Source organism: Sus scrofa, chromosome 3, assembly GCF_000003025.6.
Source record: "Sus scrofa isolate TJ Tabasco breed Duroc chromosome 3, Sscrofa11.1, whole genome shotgun sequence".
In the NCBI taxonomy this organism is placed as follows: Eukaryota; Metazoa; Chordata; class Mammalia; order Artiodactyla; family Suidae; genus Sus; species Sus scrofa.
Window position 1 is genome coordinate 129,684,051 of NC_010445.4, and position 22,417 is coordinate 129,706,467.

The following is a 22,417-nucleotide window of genomic DNA, read 5'->3' on the forward strand; positions in this document are numbered from 1 at the left end:
GTCTCCTTTTTTGGAGGGAGGGCTTGCTGTGTGCTGTAAGTGGGGACAAGAGTAGGACGGTAGCCAGGGAGAGACGGTGACAGAGACTGGATCGTCCCATCCATTCCCGTCCTTCCTGGATACAAAGAAGAGGGCATTGCCACGCCCCCTTCTCAGTGACGTTGGAGCCGCCCACTGGGTTCTGGCCAGTGAAACGTGGGCAAAGGTCAGGTACGTGTGTCCAGGTCTGCGCTCTTTCTCTTCTGTTCTGGTGCACACGGAGCACACCTGTTTTAGGAAGCCGTGCCACAGAGTGGAAGGACCCTGGATCTCTGGGTCACTCCTTGGAGGAGAGCATTCCAGAACATCCACAAGCCTGCACCAGAGTGTTCTATGGGCAAGCCTGAGGCACTCACTACACTTCAGTGTTGACCGATGGCTGCAGTGCTGCCCAGCTTGAAGGACACAAGCTGAGTAGACCTTCCCCAGAACAGGCTTGCCTTGGCCTCCCTCTGCAGCTGGTTGGCCCTATACTCATGGGCATGCACACCTGGATCCATCCCAGACGTAGTTCTTGCTGTAACCCTGGGCCACCTGCAGGTCTGCTCTGGCCTGACTTCACCCCATGAGCCGCTGCCAAGGTCAGCTCCAGGCCAGCCTAACTCTGGCCTCGCAGACATCATCACACAGCAGCTGGAGAAGGTGGACATCAGTGTGGCAACTTTGCAGACTCAGGGAGTTTCCATACTCTTATTTCTTCCTTTTTAAAAATAATTCAATGAATTTTATTATATTCATGGTTGTAGCCGTGGTCACCACCTAATTTTAGAACATTCTCATCTCAGACCCCCAGCCCACCCCTTCCTCCCCCTCCACCTGTCCCCTTTGGTAATCATAAGTTTTTCAAAGTCTGTGAGTCTGTTTCTGTTCTGCGTTAGTATCCTTTTTTTAGATTCCACATGTAAGTGATATCATAGGATGTCTGTCTCTCACTGCCTGACTAACCTCGCTTGGTATGATAATTTCTAGATCCATCCATGTTGCTGCAAATGCCAATATTTCATTATTTGTTATGGCTGAGTAATAGTCCACTGTGTATCTGTACCACATCTTCTTCATCCACTCCTCTCTTGATGGACATTTAGGTTGTTCCCATGTCTTGGCTATTGTACATAGCGCTGCAATGAACACGGGGTGCCTGGATCTTTCGAGTCATGGTTTTCTCTGGATAGAGGCCCAGGAGTGGATTGGTAAACTTTTATGTGTTCCTCTGTGTAATACTTTTCTGGCAGAACTGGGATTAAATTTCAGCTATGCTCACGGCCGTCAGGGCAGCCTTCTTTCTGTGGTTCTCAAGAGGTGCCCACATCTTGGTGACAACGCCCTCTGACCTCTGTGTAGGCTTTGGTTCCCTCTCCCTCAGCATATCTGGCTGTGACTTTCAATTCCTTAGGGTCTGCCATGCAGTTGAACAAAGCATACACACTATTTGAAGTACTGCAAGAAATAGCCACTTGTTATACACATTTTTACATTGCTTTTGGGCTATAAACTAATTTCCTAAAAAGTCGAATATTAAATATTTTAAAAGATGAGTTATAATCCCTAGAAAATAATCTTTCAAAACTTTGAAAGGGCAGGCAGTGTGCAAGCAGCAACCCAGCTACGAGGCCCTACCTGACTAATTAAATTTGTAACATTCCCCAGCAAGGCTTGATGAACAAAGAATTTTACCAGAAAATGGAGGAGGGAGGCATGGAGAGGATTTTTCAATAAAGGAAAGGGAAACAGAATATACTTGAAATAAAAAATAGTGGTTTCTAGCAGCCTGGTCATTTTAGATCCAATGTCCCACGTGTCTGCCATTGCAATTTTTCATCCTGGTTTTGTCATCCTCCGTCCATATTTTTTACACAAAATTTTGGGTAAGTACTCTCCTTTGAAAATTACACAAATAATTTTCTATAGAAAATTTGGTTCTATTGCTAAGAATAAGCTGACAGTGATCCAGTCAAAGAAATTTTTCTCAAGATAAATATTATCATAACTTGAAAACAGAAAAGCCAGGCAGAAAGTCCCCTAGGGTTTAAAAACAATTGTACTTGGAGTTCCTGTTTGTGGCTCAGCAGGTTAAGAACCCGACGTAGTGTCTGTGTAGATGTAGGTTCAATTCCTGGCCTCGCTTGCTCTGTGGGTTAGGGATCCAGCATTGCCGCAAGGTGGCAGATGTGACTCAAATCCAGTCTTGCTGTGGCGTAGGTCTCAGCTACAGCTCCAATTGGACCCCTAGCCTGGGAACTTCTACACGCCACAAGTGTAGAAAGAAAAAAGGAAAAAATAATAATAATAATAATTGCCCTTAAAAATAAAATCACACTTTTAAACTTAGCAAACTTGAAAAAAACATATAATCACATAACTAAAGGCAATTATAATTTTGTGATAAAAGGCTCTTAAACATGTTCAAAGAAACGATAATAACATTATGCTGTACTTGAGATACAAATTAAAATGAAATACAAAAGAAAAAGAAAATTACAATTTGGAGTAGGACTTGGGAGTGGCCTCCGCGCTCCAGTAGAATACTTTATGTGCACAATACACATAGTCTTAGTTGGTTTCGGCTGCCAGAACAAAACACCACAGACAAGGGTCTAAGCCACAGACAGGGATTTCCCACAGTGCAGGAGGCTGGGAGTCCAAGACCAAGGTGCCGGCAGATCCGGTGCCTGGTGAGGGCCCACTTCCTGGTGTGCAGACAGCCGCCTTCTCGCCGTGTCCTCACGTGAAAGAGACCTGGTGTCTCTTTCTCTTCTTGTATGAACACTAATCCCACCGTGGAGACAGACCCCGTCATTATGACTTCATATAAACTTATTTGCCCTGAAGTCTGTCTTCCTAGTACCCACATATTGGGGGTGAGCGTGACAACACATGAATTTCGAGGGTAGCAATCCTTCAGTTCATTGCAATGTCTAATTTGCTAGCTCTCCTCTAAAGGAACAATTCCATAGACATATTTCCTGCCATCATCAGGTCACACACACAAAAAAGGCACAGTGAACGCTCCATAAAAATCTAAGAACCACCTCATCCTATCCAGGAAATCTCCAAGTCTCCTCTGTACCTTTGCTGATCCTCATCGGAACACATGTGCCCGGGAACACGTGTCCCCCGGAACACGTGTCTGTTCAGAGCAGAAGGAAAGAGCCCCACAGGCCACCTGTGTCTGGTCCTCCTGGCAAAGACTGTACTCCCCAGGCTCGAGCTTTTATTATTGACCTTTAAAAAGCACAACCCCTGGCGTTCCAGTCGTGGCTCCATGGTTAACGAATGCGTCTAGGAACCATGAGGTTTTGACTTCGATCCCTGGCCTCACTCAGTTGGTTAACGATCCAGCGTTGCCATGAGCTGTGGTGCAGGTTGCAGACGAGGCTCAGATCTTGCGTTGCTGTGGCTCTGGCATAGGCCGGCGGCTACAGCTCTGATTAGACCCCTGGCCTGGGAACCTCCATATGCCGTGGGAGCAGCCCTAGAAAAGGCAAAAAGACAAAAAAATAAAAAATAAAAATAAATAAACGAAAAGCACAACACCCAAATATACCTGAAATGCTTTGCCTTGAAAGTTTTTACAAACTGCCTGACTTATTTGATGTGATAGGGCCCTGTGGCTGGTGACTCCATAAATTGTCTTTGCATGATGTTTGGGATGGTTTGGAATTTGCCATTTTTTAGCACCGTGAAGCATCAACCGGTAAGCAGTGGAGGTGTGAGCCTCTGCCTCTTTTGCAGCAGATTCAGTCTGACTCTCCCATGGATGGTGACGCACCAATTAAATGCAGCTCAGGGGGGCCACCTGTGGGTCACCTGGGGCTTGGGACAGGCTCATGCAGAAGCTAAGGGGAGGCTTTTAAGAAGCTAGAGGTCTTTGTCTTTACACACCCCCGTCTCTCTGAGTCCATCTCCTTTCTTTCTTCAAATTGCACCCCGCTAAGTATTAATCTTACGATATGAAAATTCTTAGTGTCTAAGAAAAGCAGTGACGACTCCAGGCTGGTGGGGATGACACGTCTGTTCTCCATCGCGGTCCCGATTACTCTCCAATCCCAGGTCCCTGATTGACTGACTAGAGGCAGTCACTGCCTTCTGCCCTTGGATGACATGGAGGCCCAATTTCATATATTGCATTAAGGAAAAGGAAGAGAATAGAAAAATCACATTTGCAAAAATCTCCAAAATTTGGACCCAAACAAGCAAAAGAAAAACAAGAAAAAAACAAAACAAAACAAAAAACAAATCCCAGAGTCTATCTTGGACTCAACATATTCCGGGCCTTGATCTCAACCATCTACATCCTTAGAGCCCGTCCTGGACAGCCACTCCCGAGGTTGGATGGAGTGTCGTTGGGGCCCTGAAGAGAACCCAGAAACTCCAGATTTTCTGACTGAGACATCAGCGTCCACCCAGACTACCTCGGGCCCCCTCTTTACAGCCCAGCCCATTTCCATAGGATCTGCCAAGTCCATCTCTTGCCTGTCATCGAACGTGAGTTTTAACAGTGCACCAAATTAGACACACTGAGGCAAGAAAGTGGCCACACAAATTTAAAAAGTGTTTTCAACACCAAAGGATTACAATTGAACATAAATAACGAAAATAAAGATCAAACGAATTTTGCCAGAAATTCCACTATTCATGACCCATCCTACATCCCTATTTTGGGCAATAGAGCACTTGCTGGAGTTTTCCATACAGAAGCCTAACCATGTGCAGTTCCTTTCCAAACCCTGCCCCAGCCTTTGGGGCAGCGGGAGTTACAGGTGTTAGGACTCTGGATCCTCTCCTGGCCCTGGAGAGGGAGCACACCTGGGGCAGGTTGAAAGGACGGGACAAGACGGGCTGAGAGTGGCTCCATGGGCTGGTCTCCCAGCAGGCCTGGCCCTCTCCTGTTCCAGAGGACAGAGGTTTACCACACCTGCTCCAGACATGGAGAGGCAAGGGCAGGTAAGTTAGTGTCAGCGGTGAAAAGAGCATGATCCAGTGAGAACTGAAATACTCACCAGTGAGGTCTAATCCTGCTCTCCTTCCTGGAGCTGCAAAGCCACCAGCATCCTGTGTTATATACGCAGTCAGGGCTCAGTCTTCCTCATGGAGAAAGTGACCCACCTTGAAGAAACTGTACCGCTCGCTCGCTGCTGGTGATTTCTCAGGGATATGTGCCCCGCCCCCAGGGCAGAGCCTCTCAGCGAAGTGCCCCCCCCCGCTCCCAGGGCAGAGCCTCTCAGCGAAGTGCCCCCACAACCATCCCAACCATAAAACAGAGCTATCAGCCATCACCTTAGTGCCTCGTTCCCATCAACGTGAAGCCAGCGCCTCACCTAATATTTGAAGACCTTTGCAAGGTATTCCAAGTTTTGAAAACACTGGGCTTTCTTCAAAACAACACAGAAGCTGGAAGGCAACTGAAGGCTGCCTTTAAAATTGGGGGAAGAAATAACTTGAAGATCAAATTCTTTAGTTAACCAGCGATCAAATCAAGTGTGAATCTTAATAAAAACTAAAAAAATAAAATGAGCGAAAGAAGTGGACAACACAGGATCCAGCGGGAGGTCCGGGAGCAGAGGTGAGGGACACGGGAGATCAGGAGAGCAGCCCAGCCATCCTGGGGTGTCCTCAGGTCTGGGCATCACCCACAAGGAGAAGACCCCACCGAAAAGACAGCGATGATAAGGTACCTGATGTGGTTCAGTGCTCTCAGGGATGTGGATTCCGGGGAACACGTGTAGATGAAACAACCAAGTGAGAGGAAGGTAAAAGGAAATTATTCATTCAGAGGGATGCATCTTAAAAATGTGACCACTACAATACGTAACTCAGCTGTTGATAATATCCATCTCATAAGGTAAACATTGACTTTAGATGTAAGTCAAAATTTGACACTTGCCGTTTTAAACACATTGGAGGAAAGGGATTGTGTGGGCATGTGGGAAAGGAAGGGGCAAGTGCCTTCACTGCAAGTTCTGTGGTTTCAAGACACTCAGTGATATTTAAAATAGAGCAAAAGGCTGATGTCAACATGAAATCTTAGAAATATTATATGCGAACACTGAAATAAAAACCTTAAACCGTGAGAGTCTTTGGGAAGCTGAAATCAGACGTTGGGTGGACCCAACAATGGTGTTTGATTTCTCTTAACTCTAGGTGCAGAATTTTGAGAAAATGAAAGCTAACCATTCACTGAAAAATTAATTATGTACCAATACATAAAATGAGAGGGTTACAGGAAGAGCAAGAGTGGAAAAGGATGCCGTGAAGTATCACTGGGGTTTGGTTACGGTCCTTCACGTGTAAGAAAGGAGACCGGCCAAGAGGATGTGGGCAGATGCGGAGATGAAAATATTCCCATCCAGCTGCCTCCACCGCACGTTTCCTGTTTGATGTTTTCCTGAGACAAGTGTCCTGGTGTTAGAGGCCATTGTCTCCGTCTGGTCTGCCTGCTCCCTCATCTGCCCTCAGGGACAGGGTTCCTCCCCATCCCACGGAAGTTTAGGGAGCTGGGCTATGCTGTGCAAAGGTCAGCGGGAGGTTCTGGAAGGCTGGAAATAAGGAGCTCCTCGAAGAAGCACCTGTTGGAATTTTGTGTAAAGAAACAAGATGCTAGGTGATTAAGTTATGGAGATAACCCACCAGGCATGTTAAGAGCCCTCATAAAAGGCTATTTACAGAATCGTAATTCTGAAGGGGGCTCCCTCCTTCCCCGAGGCTTGGGTCACTGGCCAAGGACACCGCCCTACTGAGCGGCAAGCTCGGACTAAAGGGGACAGAACCCAGGCTTTCTGAGCCCTGGGCTGACTGCTATAAAGTGTCTTCAACTGCTCCTTAGCAGAAACTGTTCCATATATAAGTAAAAAGTCTACAAGAAATGAGGTATCTACAAGGCAATGGGAAATGAGGAAAATTGTCGGCCAGGAGGCGGAGAAATGTGGGGACCCATGGCAGGTTTATTTAAGGTGCTCTAAGGAGACAAAGAAGGACTGTCTTAGAGACACTGGTGACTGTTCCGGAAACCGCGTGGCCACTCTTCTCTCTGGGACCATAGGATCCTCCCTCACTTTGAGTTTCTACATGAGAGCAAGCGGATCAAATACGACCTGTTGGGGAATGTTCTGTTTTGGATGAATAATGGATGAATACAGCTTGCTATTTTTAGGGAATATTTTTGTACGAATTAAGCTAATACCTTTTTTTGTAATGAAGGACAGCATTTTTTTTAACTTAGGATAAAAATGTTTGTAATTTCATAGATAAATGTCACTTACTTAAAAAGGAAATTTTGGCAGGAAATTTACCATATTTTTTTTTCTTTCTCCATGGAACCAGGACTCAAGGATAGCTAAGCAGGGTGGTTGCTTGCCTCTGCAGAATACCTGCTCTTTCCACACCTGTTTGCCAAGGAAACGGTTTTATGGCCTCCATCGTGTATTGGGTCATATAGTCTGGGAGTTTGCCTTGTGGTCAGCTGCAGCGGTCACAGTGGCCTACTGACCTCGAAGTCTCTTACCTCAAAGTTAGGGCATTAACTAGGAAAATATGAGACTCTAAGAGCCAGATGGGGGCATCTAAGAGAATATGGAAAAGTCTGATTATCTTCACCCTCCGATGTCCTAAACCTCTCTCACTATCCATTGTGAGGACTGTTCCTGCCTTGATTGAAGGCACTGGAAATGCCTCATCTGAAAGAGGATTTTTTCAAGGAGGCACTCTGTCTCCTGTTCGTCTTTGACCCTGCTATTCGCTTACAAATCTATAACAAGAGTCAGATCCCAACACACTCTGGGGCAGAGTTGCTATAAACACAAGTTCTAGAGGAGAGTTTTTAGAACTAACATAATCACGAGTCCTTGCTAATTTATTTTGATAACAATTGAAGCAACATTTGCCAGAATATCATCTAAGGGACTTAAAACTATGAACCATTAAATACTGTCCATTGGCCAATGACAACTGGATGCCTGGTAGTATAAATAAAGTTTTATTGGAACATAGCTTTGACCATGTCCTTTACATATTCTTCGACTACGTCATACGAAAATAGCAGAGTTGAATGGTTATGATGGAACTCACATGGCCTGTAGAACCTCAGTATTTCCTATCTAGCCCTTTACAGAGAGGGCTTGCAAGCTCCTTGACTAGACTAAAAAAAGAAGAGCATAATTGTGTACTAGGCTGTGTTTCTCACATGAGTGTAATAATAATAATAATAAATGTCCTACTTTTACATAATATGCTATGTGGAGCAGGAGGTAGCTATAATTGGTTGGCCAGTTATTTTATCAGTCTGGGCTATAATTCCAGCCCATCTAAAATAAAGCTGAGAAGCCAGACATTTCTTGGAAAAATAGTGAAGAAATCAATTCTTTAGAGTGGCACAACTACTGACAAAGATACATCATATGCAATCTTCCCACCTACCCCCTAACGATATCTTTTTGGAGAGCCTAAAACTGTTTTCCTCCACCAAGGCTTTGAGGAAATCGTCTATTATGGTAGCACCAACATCTTTGAAAATCACCTTAGGGACTCCTCTATAGTGTGCATTGCTCCTGCAAAAGGGACCAGATTGGGACTTATCTAGATGGTCACCCAACTCTCCCATCGTAGATGAGGCTTTTAATCATCTTGGGGACAGTACAGTCTCCTCTGTAAATATCAAGCAGTTGACTTTTCCAGCCAACGTGTGGGCCCAATAAGCTGAAAGAAAAGGTGACTACTAGGGGCTTGGATGGAGGGTAGTATGGAGCCAGCGACATGAGTATCGGTCACTAAAGTTGACCTGAACATGGCTACTTTCAGTACAGAGTCTGCCAGCAACGAAGATAAGCCATGAACTTCTAGCAGTTCATCCTATGACATCAGTCAGCGACTAGCTAACCACATTCAGCTCTTTCTTATAGTAAGGTTGTGACTTGACATCGATCAAAAGATATTTATCTGGATAAGCAGGTGCTTGTTTTTTCACGCTGTCCATAATGCCTGAACCTTCAGCATCTCATCTGGAGCCACTGAAGTTTCTTTCTCAAGCAGTTCTAATGATTTGTAAGGATGACTTTTCCATGGCTTAATTTTTTTTCCTTAAAATCTCCCAAAGAACAAAGAAAACTCCTTTTTAGAGGGTGGCTTAAAACATTCTACCTTGCAATTGCCATATGGTTCCATTGGATCATTTTATAAATCTAAAATACAATAAGGGAGGAGTTCCCATTGTGGTGCAGTGTAAACGAATCCTACTAGGAACAGTGAGGTTGCAGGTTTGACCCCTGGCGTCACTCAGTGGATTAAGGACCCGTCGTTGCCATGAGCTGTGATGTAGGTTGCAGACATGGCTTGGATCTGGCGTTGCTGTGGCTGTGGCGCAGGCCAGCAGCTGTAGCTCCAATCTGAACCCTAGCCTCAGAACCTCCATATGCTGCAGGTGTGGGCCTAAAAAAAAATAAATAAATAAATAAAAATAAAATTAAATTAAATTAAATAAGGGTTCTTGGTTATTTTATTTTTCTTGCTTTGTAAAACATTTAATCACGTATTAATTATTTCCAACTTCGCCCAAAAATACTGAAATGATAAGAAATCATTTGAAAAATGGAAAAACTTAGAAGGATGATACTATGGTGAAACAAACTGTCACCCTTTAGGAATTGCACCATTTTCAAGAAGTAATAAAATAACGGTGGAGGTACCATCTTTGTAGTAGCCCACTTACAGCTTTCATTGAACATAGATAGTAATTCAAAATTGTTTGTCTTGCCACTAATAACTGTCAAAAATTACAAAGTGTCCAAGATTCTACCACAACTGTGAGCTACTGAGCAGGTACCACAGATTCATGGTTGCTTGCAGAGGACAGGAGCCTTCTAGGTCACAGACAAGACTACGCCTCAACGGACCCGCACAGGTCATGATGGCACTGGTTCTTTTTGTTCCCTGCATCCCACAGGTACCGTGAAAGGCCTGGGTCGTGCTTAGGTAGGACATTTGCCTCAAAGCTTGGAAACCCCAAGCTTTGAGAAAACAAGTCTTTTGTAATAGTATAAGCAAACCCTGCTTTGGCCCCAAAGAGAGACCCTACCTTTATCACCCCGAATGGTAAAGAATCTTTCCTTTTCCGAACCCTCCTGCACTGTTGGTGGGAATGTAAACTGGTACAGCCACTATGGAGAACAGTTTGGAGATACCTTAGAAATCTATACATAGAACTTCCATATGACCCTGCAATCCCACTCTTGGGCATCTATCCGGACAAAACTCTACTTAAAAGAGACACGTGCACCCGCATGTTCATTGCAGCACTATTCACAATAGCCAAGACATGGAAACAGCCCAAATATCCATCGACAGATGATTGGATTTGGAAGATGTGGTATATATACACAATGGAATACTACTCAGCCATAAAAAAGGATGACATAATGCCATTTGCAGCAACATGGATGGAACTAGAGACTCTCATACTGAGTGAAATGAGCCAGAAAGACAAAGCAAACACCATATGATATCACTTATAACTGGAATCTAATATCCAGCACAAATGAACATCTCCTCAGAAAAGAAAATCATGGACTTGGAGAAGAGACTTGTGGTTGCCTGATGGGAGGGGGAGGGAGTGGGAGGGATCGGGAGCTTGGGCTTATCAGATACAACTTAGAATAGATTTACAAGGAGATCCTGCTGAATAGCATTGAGAACTATGTCTAGATACTCATGTTGCAACAGAACAAAGGGTGGGGGAAAAACTGTAATTGTAATGTATACATGTAAGGATAACCTGACCCCCTTGCTGTACAGTGGGAAAATAAAAAAAAAAACAAAAAAAAACTAACACTGAAATACAAGAACAGGCAAAAGATATGGCTATACTATTTGCAAAAGAAGAAATGCAAATGCCAGAACTCAAAAAAACAGCAAAAACAAAAATGAAAACCCCTGACCTTGTTTAAAATCAAAGAGATGCAACATAAAAAAATAAGGCCCTATATTTTATCCATTAAATGATTAAATATTAAAAAAAAATCTTTCCCTTTCCTTTGGAGAAGGAAATTTTTCTCTTTCCAGGGTGTCCGCCATAAAAACATCTTCGAAAAGAAGACAATAGTTGGCTCACAAGCCTTGAAGAAGTCCCACAGATCCATGGAAAATGTCTCCCATCAATGGCAAAGAAAAAAATTGTGAATTTTAAGTAAAGCAGAAAAATGCGTGCAAAACACAGCTAGCAGCACACCCCAGCACCGCTGTCCAATAGTTCCTTTGATGTGAAGAAAGCATTCCGCATCTGTCCTGATCATAAAGTGACCACTAGCTGCATAGAGTGGCCAGGCACGTCAAATTTGGGTAGTGTGATGGAGGAACTGAAATTTTAATTGTGTTTATTTCCAAATAATTTAAATTCCACTAACTGCATATAAACGGTGGCACAGCTTTAGAGCCCAATGTTGATTGTGAAATGGATTATGTGCGTGAAAGCTCACACTCTAGGCCCCCGCGTGTAAATGTAACACCACTGTGGAGTTATTCCTAAAGGAAGGTCTACATCACCTCGGTTTTGTGCCAAAAGCCTGGACCATCTCACTTTGTTAAAAGGAAATGTGGCAGTATTCCTTCATCTTGTATGATGTTTGTATGACCGATTCACTTAAACAAAAGGCAGTTTCAGTTCTCACTAAAATGTCTAGTTGTTCCCTGTTTTTATTATTACTTCTGAAAAAGCTTTCTTCCAACTTAAAAATACACGTGAGGAGTTCCCGTCGTGGCGCAGTGGTTAACGAATCCGACTGGGAACCATGAGGTTGCGGGTTCGGTCCCTGCCCTTGCTCAGTGGGTTAACGATCCGGCGTTGCCGTGAGCTGTGGTGTAGGTTGCAGACGCGGCTCGGATCCTGCGTTGCTGTGGCTCTGGCGTAGGCCGGTGGCTACAGCTCCGATTCAACCCATAGCCTGGGAATCTCCATATGCCACGGGAGCGGCCCAAGAAATGGCAAAAAGACCAAAAAAAAAAAAATACATGTGTAACATACACATGGATATGTATGTGTATTTTGTATATTATGTACATGTATATTATATTACACATATATGTACATATAATATTTTTATATATTATGTACACACATATAGTACATATACATATATGTATATAATACATATATATTACACATGTATTTTAAGTTGGATATTATAAATGTGCGTAATATATATGTTTTGTATATGTATAACATATAACAGTATTATGTATGCATTACACATATATTTTTAAATCAGATATTATATATATGTAATACAGAGTAGGTTCCACTGGGCTCAGATAGCAAACTGTTTCTCCTGGTGTGTAGGGGGTTTAATGCCATCCTGTTAGGTCACAAAACATTTCTTCACCCCAGCAATGGACTCCAGAATGAGATATAAGAAGTCACTGCCCTTGAGATTTGCAAGATTACCAAACACGCCATGCCCATAGCAGTGGCTTTCTTAAGCTGGAGTGAACCGTTGAAGTTGAAAACCTCGTGAAGATGGAGAACATCCCCACACAAACGATACAGCCGCTTCTGCCACGGCCAGGACCCTTGGTTCCAGGAGCCAAGGTGGATACGGGAGGGGGTCTCCATTAGCACCCCAAAATGAGATCCCTCACTCTGCGACTCTAGGTTCTGCTGAGGTCAAGGTTTTAGTGCCCAAGGAAAGAAGGTTTTCATAAGGAGAAACCATAAAACCTAAACGAATTTTTAGCAGGTCACTCAGAGAGCCTTACAACACGAGATGCATCAGCCAAAACTTGAGAGCCCAGCGTTGGCTGACTGTTCAATCCAGGTTGTCCATCGAGTATCCTCTGGATAGCTTCCTCTTCTGCTCACATCAGTCCCACTGTTCTCCGCCGCTTTTGACCAGGAACCATGACGATACCATCTCCTAACATAAAGTGTTCCCTGCCCAGCGCTGCTTGTTCAACCACAAGCCACTAAAAACGACAATGAAATTTTATGATCTTACAACATATTATGCCTTAAACCTACATCAAAAGCATGTTTCCAAAACGGAACACCCCTCTTAACCTTGCGTTTGCCACATTTATTTTGTGCTGAACCTCCCAGTCCAATTACCTCTTTCTTCACTAAAAGATGTCATTTTGTTACCTGCTTTCCTTCTAAGCCCTTTTCTCTTGCTTGTATCTTTCAAATCAATTCCCCTAATCAATTGATTATATAAACAGGGTTTTAAATTCTCCCTGTGTATATTGATTTCTTTCTTTCAATCTTCAGCCTATTGATCAAACCATTTGATCAATTGACTAAAGGAACAGTGTCCCGTGGCATATTCCACACTCAGGCACTTCTGCCTGAAGGGGAAGAATGCAGGTGTTTGTTTTTATTCTCTGAATGATTACGGCCTTAAATGCCACACTGGATATGCACATCGATAAACCGTATAAAGTCATTCCTGTCCCTTTTCCAGGCTGCCTTCAGGGCCCCAAGGCCCAATCAGCTCAAGAACTAAATGGAAATAATCTGCTTCCATTTTGTACATAGCAGGCTCAATATTTACCCTTCCATCCGCCCCCATCGTAGTGCTCTCCACACTGTCTGTGGACTGGCCTTCCTGTGCATCACCCCACGAACTCTTTAAACGGCGGCACCTGTCATAGAGGGAATGGTGTGTAAAAAAGGAAGAAAAAGGAAACAGAGGGAGGGAGCAATGGAAACAGGATGGAAGAATTTTACTTAAGAAATCTATGGCCCCAGTCCTGATCCGAGACGTGTCAGAGCATGTAGGGACTCTTCAACACCTCTGGAATATGAGTCCTTACACTGTGTTATTCTAATATGGCTTATGAATACCACCGTGCCCTTCTTTCCAACATTGGACAAATACTAGGGGACTATTGGTGAGGGGATTTCTATCGCAAGCACACGCATCTCATTCTAGTCCTGGCCCTGGTTTCCCTAATGACTACAGATGAGGAGTGGCCGCCCCTGGGGCCCAGGGTGAGTGACCCTTCCCCCAAAAGGCAGAGTGATGGGGGCATGCTGAGGCCACCTCCTCGTGTGCTCAGGTGTGGATTCTTCCACAGGCCTTGGATCCCGAGCCACTTCTACATTATCCAGAGATTCTTGTGTTGAATTTCAAATGTCCAGCATTCAGTGAAAACCTCAGAATCGGCAGCCACTATTCCAGAAAAAACATTGATTCCTTCCTGCCTTCACCCAGTGTTACCTGAGTCCTTGGTATATTACAGGAACTGTTGAGCAGTGACTAAAACACAAAACACCCCTGACTTCCCAAAGCTTGTATTGTACAGAAGACAATAATAAACAAAATAATATGTGATGTATACAAAATACTAGATGCTGATTGTTTCTACAGAGAAGAAAGAAAGCAGGAAAGGGAGTCAATGAGTGTGTGGGGTAGTGTGGGGGGGGGGCGAGGGGTGGAATTGTAACAGAGTATGAGGGCCATACCCTTCTTGTGTGGTTTCCTATGTGAAAGACCCTGCCCCTCACACATACACTTCGGCAGCCCGAAGGGAGGCCCCAAGGTCATTCTTTCAGCACAGGTGTGCTGAGCTCCTGTGATGTCCCATACCTGGGCCAGGTATGGGCCATTGCAAAATAAATAAGGTCCAGGTTCTGTTCTCAAGGAAGTCACTACCTAAGGGGGAGGGGATGACACACAGATAAGAATGCTGTCACCTGGACACGGCAGAGATGTCCACGGGGTGGAGGGAGCTGAGGTGAGACCCCTGACATCTGCCCGCTCTGTTCTCCTTAGGGCAGAAGTTGGTGCAGATTGCACATAGGATTTAAGGCTCCGATGTCTTCTAGAGCCATATTTTCCAACCTTCAGGCCTTAATCCAGTGGACCATGAAGTCAGTTTACTGAGTCACTACCAGAATTCTTTAAAAATTAAATAAAGAGTATGATAGAAGGGGGTAGAATAAAAGAGAAGGCATCAGCATGGGTCACAAGACGTGTGTGTGTGTGTGTGTGTGTGTGTGTATGAGAGAGAGAAACGTCCATTTGCACTTGTGTACAGTGGATTAAAATGGAGAACTCTTCTTACTCAGGGTCTCTATCAAAATAAGCTGAGTCCAATGTTCTAGAGAATCCAGTGTTTGACCAGGATCCTAACACCTGGCCAGGGGGCGGCTGAACCTCAGAGACAGACGCATTCTTCCTCCAGGGCAGCTCTGAAGCTTCAGAGCCAGAGGGAAAACAACCCTTGAGGCCAGAGCTGCAAGGGAGCCTCCTCTTCGGCTTGTCTTCCTGCCTCCTCTCGGCATCCCCAGGCTCCCGTTCCAGCAGTGACGCAGGCTGGACACCAGCACACAGCTTCATGCCCGCAGGAGGCCCTCAAAGCCAGCCGGCCTGGTGTACCACCCCATGGAGGAGATCCTGGCTATTAGGGACCACACATTTGGGACGAAACATCTATCAGGAAAACCGGAGGGGTTTTCAGCTAGAAATGACTTAAAAAGCAAACAAGTGATGTGTCCGGCTTCCAGAAGGATAACCTCAATTAATTTATTAAATCTATCCATGTTCCCGGAAGTTTGGAGGCCCTCTGAACAGGAGAGAAAACACTAGGAGTCAACTGCTTAACCTGGGATTGAACCTCCGTGGCCCTGTTTAGAGAGCGTATGCCTCTGAGAAGAGCACCCAGGCTCTCCGGACCACAGAGGTCAGTGGTTCAATCTTGCCTGTAGTTAGCAACACCCAGCTCATAGGATCTTTGTGAAGGTTAGAAAAAGAAATGCGTGGAGTTCCCGTCGTGGCGCAGTGGTTAACGAATCCGACTAGGAACCATGACATTGCGGGTTCGATCCCTGGCCTCGCTCCGTGGGTTCAGGGTCCTGTGTTGCTGTAGCTGTGGTGTAGACCAGCGGCTACAGCTTCTATTAGACCCCTAGCCTGGGAACCTCCATATGCCGCGGGAGCAGCCCTAGAAAGGGCAAAAAGACAAAAAAAAGAAAGAAAAAAAAAGAAGAAGAAGAAATCCCTACAAAACTCTTGGTAGCGTGTCTAGCAAACAATGGGCATACTAATTTAAGTCCCACTGAGTTATTTAGGGTGCATTATCTTACCAAAACTGTGAGCAGAGTCTTGCAAAAAAAAACGAAAATAAATAAAAATTAAAAAAAAACCCCTCAGTTTCAAGATTAGAAGGGGGCCAGGATATTATTTAACATGAAGGTGACATTGGAAAGAGAACTTCTCAGCTGGACTTAATTGATTCGAACAGTTCAAGTCCACCAGGCAAATTGGCCCAGGATGGCTTACCGCGCTGGCAGAGTGAATTTTTCCAGATCGTTTTTGAGCGGCTGTGATGTTAAGAGAAGAACGGAGGGTCTGGAGTGAGCAGACCCCGTGTCATCTCCCTGTGATGCTCTGTGCTGGGGTAATTGCCTTTCCTGTTATCAGGGCCTGAACAGCATGATGTATTTAGGTCACGTCCAGGCAACAGCATTTCCCCTGCTGTGGTCATTGTCACTAGAAGTCAGCATGGGCACGTCCCAGCCCTGGCGTTCCAACGCACCGCTGCCGTCCTGTCCTTTGTTCCTCGTGGCGGTGCGGTTGCTGAGAGGGCAGCGAGGAAAGGACATCCCGTGAAGTTCAAGGACTTGCTCGAGGACACGCAGCATGGAGGTGACAGGGCAGGATGTCAGTCATCTCTTGAGAGCTAGCCTGGGCTCCCAGGCATGACTCTTAGATACCCAGACACAGCACAAAGGTCAGAAATCCTTCTGGGGTCTCTCTTGCGGTTCTTATTTGGCCAAATAAGGTATTCCCAGCTTTTCAGAAATGTGCATTACACCCCTTTGCTTTCAGACCTACATTAATGCGTGTTTTCCCCAACTGACAGAAATCCAAAGGGGATTTTTGATTTTCCAAAGTCACAAAGCAAAATTAGTGACAGCGTGAGTTTTGCAGGTGGCACTGTAGAGGCAGTGGGTTCCCAGCCCAGCGCCCGACCTGCCAAGCTCCTTCCAGGAACCACATTCAGCATCTCAGCATCTCAGCATCTGGCTGCCAGAGCCATGGACTGTGTGTGGGAGCACCTGAGCTTTATCTCCATTTGTTCTGTGTCGCCCTTAGCAAGACGCCTCCCAGGGAAATGTTTCTTGGCTTTACGCCATTTCAGCACAAAAGGTCTTGCAGGAAAGCTCGCCTTGCCTTTCGGACGGTGGCAGATCCTTGTAATAGGTCTCCATCCGAATCAGAATCCCTGATGCCCCCGCTTCATTATTTTCCTTCCCATTTCCGTTCATGACCCCACACGTCTCACCCCCTTTCTCCTGAAGGGGTTGCGGTTTTTATTTGGCCAACGTACAGGTATTCCCAGCTTTTCAGAAATGTGAGTTACACCCCTTTGCTTTCTCTCCTTCAAGACCCAGCTCGACCTTCTCTTCTCCAGAAAGCCTTCCCTCCCCCTCCCACCTTGGACCTCGTGCTCCCAGAATCACTTCTGTCCTTTCATTCACCCAAGGGGGCTGTTGGATTTCCACGTCCCATCCACCTCCCCCACGGCACCGTCATCTCCTTGAGGCCCGGGGCCAACCTTACTCTCCTCCTTACTGCCCGCCTGCCACGCCCAGCACCTCAGCACCGAGTGGGTGGGAGGGAGAATTCCTGCCTAAACGAATGATGTGAACGTGTTCCTGCCTCTCTGAATGTATTTCACACAGGAATAAAATAAAGGCCAATCACTATAGTCGCATTGAAAGTAAAAAGAAATAGAGATGCCATTCCACTACAGCATGTCGGCCCGGCCTCCACGAACTCTCCCATTTGGTCTGAATCTGTGGTTCTAGGATGTTTAGCACAGGGGGAGGGTCTCCTTAGGTTTTGTTGGGCTTTGTTTGTTAGTTTGTTGCTGTGCCCCCCAGCGTGCGGAAGTTCTCTGCCCACGGGTGGAACGCTTGCCTTGCAGTGACCTGAGCCACTGCAGTCGGGTTCTTAAGCCACTGTGCCCCAGCAGGAACTCCTCACCGTTAGTTTTGATCTTCACCCATGGCAGTGTGAATAGCTCAGGTCCAATCAGCCTTTTTTTTTCATTTATTTTTTATTAAAATAGAGTTGATTGACAGTGTTGAGTCAATTTCTGCTGTACAGCAGAGTGACCCAGTCATACATCTGTCCACTGACTTTTACCAGCACACCTGGTGCTCCTAGTCTGTGGCTGCCTCACCATGCGTCTGAGCAAGGTTCCGCCACATGCTTCTGTGTGCATCTTTGTTCCTATGTCCTTAACTTGGACAACAGTATCTGAACAGGTCCCCAGACAAGGAGTTGCCTCGCTCAGCTTTCTAGACAGTTCCAGAAAGCCCTCCAGGGATTGTGCTAGCGTGCACCCCCACCAGCTGGTGAGACAGAAGCCACTGCTCCGTGACTTCCTCAGTCCTGGGTTTTCTTTCTCTCTGGTGCTTTCACTGTGGTTTTCGTTCGCACGTCATCTCTGACCTATGAGGCTGAGCACATTGCCCTTTGATGAAATGAGAATGGTACCCAGTGAGGTCAGCGGCCTGGACCTGAGGCCCCATGTCCTGTCCCCACTTGCCTTTACAAGTGGGAAGATCCAAACTGAAGGAAGCAGAAATGAGTGTGCACCAGCTCTGCCTCTCACTAGGACTGTAATCTTGGCAAAGGCCCATGCTCTTCCTAAGCAGGAAGAACTATAAAATCAGAACCATGATCCCTAGTCTTTCTGGGGAGGAAATGAGATGGCATATGCAAAGCACCTGGGAGTTCCTTTTTCTGGTTGTCATAATACTTTGTATATCCTCACTTTTCATCCCTTTCTCCTAACTCAAGACCAGTCTTATCTGATGGGCAGTGGCTGGACTCCAAGACACATGCTTAAAGTATTTCAACATCTACCCAACGATGTAGAAAACGTCACCATTTAGAGCATCAGTAGTTGAGTGTTAAGCTGGAAATTTTCTAAGTTAACTTGCCTGGCCAATGAAATCTTAAGCCATCTCTCGTCTAGCTCACAGGATACAGGTCAGAGAGAAATGGAGAGAGGAAATGCTAGTATCCTCAAAAGAGTGGTCCCCACGGCCTTGACTAGCTCAGACACTCGGAGCAAAGCAATGCCGAGGACAGGTCTGGGGAACCCCAGGCATCTCGGAGAGTGCGGGAAGATGTTAAACCCAGCGTGTTAACCAAGGTAGAGGCAGAGGTGGACAGGGGTCAGATGCTAAGTCAGCACCACGAAGAAGCTGATCCACCCAGGGCTGGCTGGAGAATCTGTCCCTCAGGGGCAGCAGGGGCTGACAAAGGGTGAGGAAGAAAATCAGTCAGGAGGTATTCTTTGAATCCCAGCAATGTGTCTAGTGCCTTCCACGGCCCTGGGAATCTAAAAATATTATTCATCCCCGCCTCCTGGGACAGAGAGGACCAGCAGCAAAAGGGAATGCTAAGCAAACAAAGGCAAATCGTGGAGCGTAAATTCACGACTTTGATCAAATAAACTGGAGGATTCAGCAAGAATGTGGAAGAGAGGAGCTTGATCTAGAGAGGCCTTCTACGAATGAGTAGGAAGAAGCTGAGGTGGGGCAACATTGCAGGAAGCATCCAGCAAACAGTAGGCTTGGTAGAGGGATGGAAAATAGTCCAGTCAGCTAGAAAGAAGGGAGCAGAGTATTCAGTGAGGCTGGGGGGTAGTTGAGGCCAGATCACAGAGAGCCTCATAAGGAGGTATGAAAGGTTTAGGCGTCATCCCAAAAGAGACGGAAAACTACTGATGATTCTGAAGCTGGGTCATTTCATGCTTTTGTGTTTAAGAGAATCCCTCTGCTGAAGTGCAGGGAGATCCTTTGAAAGGCAATGGTAGTGGAGTTCCCTCTGTGGCTCAGCAGGTTAAGAACTCAACCAGTATTCATGAGGATGGAGGTTTGATCCCTGGCTTTGCTCAGGGGGTTAAGGAGCTGTGAGCTGTAGTGTAGGTCACAGATATGGTTTGGATCCTGTGTTGCTGTGGCTGTGGTATAGGCTGGTAGCTGCAGCTCTGATTCAACCCCTAGCCCAAAGACTACCATATGCTGCAGATGTGGCCTTAAAAAGAAAAAAAAGAAAGGCAATGGTAGTAATTCAAGTGATTCTTAATAGTAGCCTGCAAAACGATAAGAACACATGGAAAAAATATGCTAAAAATTTAGATGGATGGGAAAAGTTCTTAAGAATATGCATTTTATATTGTTGCTACTTAAACACAGGTTTATTCTAGGAAAATATTTTAAAAACTTTTCACTGAAGAGACAAACCACTTATGTGGGTGGTTTAATTAAATCTTATTTGTATACATACATGACAAAAAATGAGAAAAAAAATCATTATGATGGGGAAAAGGACCTGGTTCAGAGGACAAATATTTTTGGACCCTGACTCTGTCATTCATTTTCTCTGTAACTTTAGTTACTTATGCTGTGGGCCTGGTTTTTCTTATATGAAATGATAGGCTATGAAGGCATTTTTTTCAGGTTTCTTCCTAATATAAAGTTAAATATAGGCTTAGAACTATTAAGTTGTTTGTCTCAATGTAATGCAACATTGAGGTAGATGCTTGCTTTCAATTCTAAATTATTCTGCGGTATTTTAAAATCACAAAAGCAGTAAAACCAAGACACAGATTGTTGCGTTGTTGCATTTGTTTAATTGGAAAATATGGGTGAAGTACCAAGATTATATAATGATTGCAGACAGTATAGGAGAAGCCCCCAAGCTGAGAAGTATTCTAATAATAGCATAGGTCGTGATCAAACTACTTCTCAGGATTCAGTAAGACCATCCACAGCTGGAGCCCCACGACTGCTTTAATCCAAGACCTCAATGGTCTGAGCATCCAGGCACATGGATACAGGACATTACAGTTTTCCAAGGGATTTTGCTTTCACGCATTATCTCCTTTCACTCCTGACAGCCCCCTGAAGTAGGTGGACCAGATACTCCCATGGCCATGCTAGGGAGAAGCCAGCTGAGGGGCAGAAAGAAAGAGGTGATTTGGCTTTTCCAAGTCTGGCCGGATGGTAGGAGGTGGAGAAATAGATCTGGACCCCAGGCTCTTTGCAAGCATCCCACCGCCTTCAGGACTGAGCAGGTCAAGGGAGATTCGAACCCTCCCCAGGAAAAGAAGCCTCACTCATGCACGTGCCCACTGCTCTGGACTGAATGTCTGTGCCCATCCCCTAAATCTGGGTGCGGAAGCCCTACTCCGCAGTGGGGTGGTATTTGGAGGTGGGGCCACTGGGAGACGGTGAGGTCCTGAGCGTGGGGTTCGTCTGTGGTATTTGTCACAGCAGCCTTAACAACTGAGGTGCACACCTCTTGAACGTGGCGATAAATGCAGGCCAGCTCCTATCCATCCACCTTTAGCTGGAAAGTCACAGAGGTTAACTGGCTCCAGGGGATGAGTCCCTGTCGAGAGGGGTCTTCTGGGTCTCAAATGGAATGGACAGTATCCTCCTATCGTCTCTGTCCCTGGCAGGAGCTCCAAGGCATTTAAGGCACCTCTGTATTCAAAGGCCTCCACCTAAAACCTCAGTCATTCTAGATCTAGACATTTGCCCTTTCTTGACAACTAGAAATGCCATTCCACATGCCTGCAAGCACTGGGGAAGCCTTTGAGGAAGGGGCTAGAACTGTCAAATGTAGGGAGTTCCCTTTGGCTCAGTGGTTAATGAACTTGACTAGGATCCATAAGGATGCAGGTTCAATCTCTAGCCTTGCTCAATGATTTAAGTATCCAGCGTTGTCATGAGCTATGGTGCAGTTTGCAGACACGGCTCAGATCCCACCTTGCTGTGGCTCTGGTGTAGGCTGGTGGCTACAGCTCCAGTTGGACCCCTAGCCTTGGCATCTCCACGTGCCGTGGGTGTGGCCCTGAAAAAAAAACATATGTTGGCATACAGTTGACTTACGAAGCTGTGTTTGTTTCAAGTGTACAGCAAAAAGAATCAGTTATATATACAAATACATCCATTCTTTTTCAGATTTTTTTCCCATATATATTTCCCATATACATATATATTTCTACAGAACATTGACTAGAGTTCCCTGTGCTGTAGACTACTAGGTCCTTGCTACTTAGATATTTTATATAGTGTATGTATGTTAATCCCAACCTTCCAATTTCTTCATCTCCGCAACGTTTCCCCTTTGGAAACCATAAGTTAGATTTCCGAATCTGTGAGTCTGTTTAGCGAATAAGTTCTTTTATGTCATTTTATTTGACTCCACGTATGACTGATCGCCTATGATACTTGTTTGACTGACTTCTCTTAGTATGATAATCTCTAGGTCCATCCATGTTGCTGCATATGGCATTATTTCATTGTATTTTATGGCTGAGTGATATCCCATTGTTTCTTTGTATCACTTCTTGATCTATTCTGCTG